This window comes from Chiloscyllium plagiosum, unplaced genomic scaffold, assembly GCF_037043375.1.
Source record: "Chiloscyllium plagiosum isolate Xiang-an unplaced genomic scaffold, Cpla_swu_hap1 HiC_scaffold_39, whole genome shotgun sequence".
Lineage (NCBI taxonomy): Eukaryota > Metazoa > Chordata > Chondrichthyes > Orectolobiformes > Hemiscylliidae > Chiloscyllium > Chiloscyllium plagiosum.
In genome coordinates this window covers 76,192,133-76,195,876 of record NW_028270177.1, presented here as the reverse complement: position 1 = coordinate 76,195,876, position 3,744 = coordinate 76,192,133, and positions in this window count along the sequence as shown.

Here is a 3,744-nt window from a genome sequence, read left to right as displayed (position 1 = left end):
AATTCAGATATCTCACATTTACCTTAACTATGTGAAGGCTAAGACATTACTAAATTATTGTCAGTAATTGAAATTGTGCTGACAAACTTGTGCAGTATCAGTGCCTCACCTTGAGAGTGTTCCCAGATAACACTCAGCTGCAGTATTTTGTTTTGTGCTCAGCTATATGTTGTTCTCACTTGTTTCTTTGTGAAAGATTACAAAATTAACTTGGATGAATGAATTTATGATTTCTTAAACCAATGTTGGGAGAAAAAAAATGTCAGTATTTCAAGTGCTGATAAAGTAAAATAAACTGATAATCAGTAGAAAGGGTTTAAGATGGATATGGAACAAATGCTGGCAAATGGGACTAGATTAATTTAGGATATCTGGTCAGCATGGGCAAGTTGGACTGAAGGGTCTGATTTTGTGTTGTACAACTGTGACTTCATTCTCTCAGTTATTCAAGAAGTTGAATACTTTGAGGAGGAAAAGGAGAATTTATGCAGAGAATGCACTTGAAATGATGATTGAGGTATATCAAACTCACATTGTTTCATGACCTTTTCCTCTGGGTTCTTCAATGAACAAACTTGTTTTATTATCTGAATAACTATGTATCATGTGATTTGTTTCACACAAAATATTTCGTCAGGATCTGGTGAACTATTAAGAAGTGTTCATGTTTAAAATTTAGGCAGCGTGATTGTTAAGCAAGAAAAGGTTAGCATTTTACTCCCACTGAATCATTGCTCTATATAAGGTAACAAGCTTTTTATCTGTTCTGGGCACTGAATATATGGAAGTCAATTTTGAAGGAAAAAATCCTCGTCAGTAATGTTCCCACATTTGTGGAGTAATTGCTTCTGGTCACTCTTCAGGCGATAGAGGCTCGGAAAGAAATGAGTTGGCCAAAGTTAGCCACATCATTTCGATGGACTATGCTCATTGGGGTAACTTGCAGGATCTGTAGAAGGAACATGTGTTTCAGAGTGTATGCAATAAACCTGAACATTGTTATTTTTTCACAGAGCTTGAGACCCGACTGGAGCAGCAATGAAGCTCGTATTGTTTTTTAAATTTCCGAGTTTGCCAAATTATTGTTGGTAAATGCAGGTGACTTTATCAAAACACATTTCACATGCCCCAGCCAGGAATTTGGTCCCAATTCTGTCAGTCCATCCATTCATATGGATAACAGGTATTTTAAATGTGAACACTCCATTTAACTATTTGAATTGAATAATTCAGTGGTTACGTCCTCTTGGATTGTTAATTACTCAATGTGATTTTTTTGTCCCCCCTGAATTTGCCAAGCACTGGGCAGTTCTGGAATATTCCAAATATTTACAATAAATGCATTCACACTATTGAAGGCAACCTGGCAGATTTGAATACCATTCAGGTAGTCAACAACAATGCATAAGTAACTTTATGAATTGCTTACTGTACACCAACAACGCAAGCCAAGTATTAGTGAAACCACAGATTGTTTCCCATGGATTCCCAAATCTAAACAGTGCATTCCAGATGTTCTCACTATCACCATCTGGGAGCAGTCTCCCAAAGTGCTCCCAGAATTTAGAATGCGCATACACTGCCCTCCAAAGCTAAATCTGTTGTCACAGGCTTCACTCTTATTGTATACAATGACATTTATTGTCCAGTTCTTTAATGTGACAATGATTTTACAAACAATTTATAAAATACTTTAAATCCTGAAGAAATGTGATGTCAGCCCTTTGTAAAAGTGAATTGAAAGTGTGATGTTTGCTTGACCTTTGGCTCTATGTATCAGGCCAAACTGAAGCTTTAGCAAGATGTGGGATGTTTCCCACACTCTTTGTTGAAAAAAAGCAAAGATTATGCTCTGAGATTTAAATGTTCAATCAGGTTTAATAAAAATCCTTCCAAAAATTGAGAGTTTGACTTCAGCTCCTTTTAAGAGACATGCTCTTGGCCTTCAATTTTATGACATGTGATCATTCTTTGGTAAAGGTGGCTGTGTGCAACACTGCAGGATGTTGTGCTGAAGTGCCTCATTGGGTGGATGAGCTTTATTACTGGTGTAACTTGGCTAATTTTGAGATGGAATATTATTTTGAGTTAAATCTTGTTTTTAAACTGAGGCGTGCTTGTGTAACTCAAGTGTGGAAACTATGCTCATGTTTGCTATGAACCTTTCACTTTTGGAGATTAGTATTTTTCTGATCTGTTTGTAAATAAAGTTCAATATAGAAAGCACAATGCTGGAGAACCGCAGGCCCTGCAGCATCTTTGAGGGGGAAAACATTGTAAGCTCCAAGTCTCATGACCATTTGTCCGTTCAGACGAAGAGTCACTGAAATTGAAATGTAACATTTTTTCTCTTCACCGATGCCCTCAGAACGGCTAAGTTTCTCCAGCACTTTGTTTCTGGGGTTCAGATCTCCAGCACCTGCAGTTTATTGTTTTGTTATCGATCCTATGATTTGACTTGGGGAGCGAGAGGCAGCAACTGTGATCAACGAGGATAAAACTCCCCAACCATGAAAAAAAAGCATAGTTCTTTATACTTTGCAAAACACGATTGTAAATAAGAAATGCAATTAAGCTACGTGCAAGAAGGCAAACCACCTGCCTTGTCTCAAACTTGCTACTCATCTTTGAGGACTAATCTGTCAGAATTGTGTTTGCTCGCTTCCTTTAAGATCACAGTGCACAAATGTCCCAGTTCCAATTCCTGGGCCGGGCCCAGTTACCACATTGCAGTGGGGTGGGGAGCTTTGTGTCAGCCCAAAGTTTTTGTTAATAACAAATTGCAGATTGAAGTTGACGGTTTTGACAATATTGTGTCATCAAACTTGGAGGAAATCCTTCCGAATGTATTGATTAACTGGACTGAGCCTGTTTACATGCAGCCCTGTTAGTAGTGCTGTAATATTCTAAGTTAAGAATCACACAACACCAGGTTATAGTCCGACAGGTTTAATTGGAAGCACACTAGCTATCGGAGCGACGCTTCTTCATCAGGTGATTGTGGAGGGCACCATTCTAAGGCATAGAATTTATAGCAAAACTTTAGTGTGATGTCACTGAAATTATCCATTGAAAAATACCTTGATTGTCTGTTGAGTCTTTCATCTGTTCGAATACCACGATAGTTTCACTTCTTTCATGAGTAAATCACAAAACATTTTTTTAAAAGTTGCATTCCTGACAATGGCCCATCAAATCACTCATTGTATTAATCACTGCACAGTCTCAACGAAGGAATGAAACTGGATGGACCACATTACAGCTACCAATGCACTGGAAAATACAACAACACAATCTTTACCCTGCATCTTCTGTCTCACTGTGGGCCAAAACAGCAGCAGAACTGGACTCCAGCCCAATCTGAAATCTCATGGCCTGGTATATTCCCCATTCAACCATTAACATCAAGCCAAAGGATCAACCTTAGTTCAATGGAGAGTTCCGCAGGGCATGCCAGGAGCAATACCAGGCATACCTAAAAATGTGGTGCCAACCTGGTGAAGCTACCCAACCTACATGCCAAACAGCACAAGCAACACCAAATAGAACTATGTGATCCAACAACCAATGGATCAGATCTGAGCTCTGCAGTTCTGCCACACCTAGTCAGGAATGGTGATGGACAATTAAACAACTCACTGCAGGAAGCATCACAGATATCCCCACCCTTAATGATGGAGGGGTCTCACACATCCATGCAACAGACAAGATAACAGCATTTGCAGCAATCTTCTGCCAGCAGTG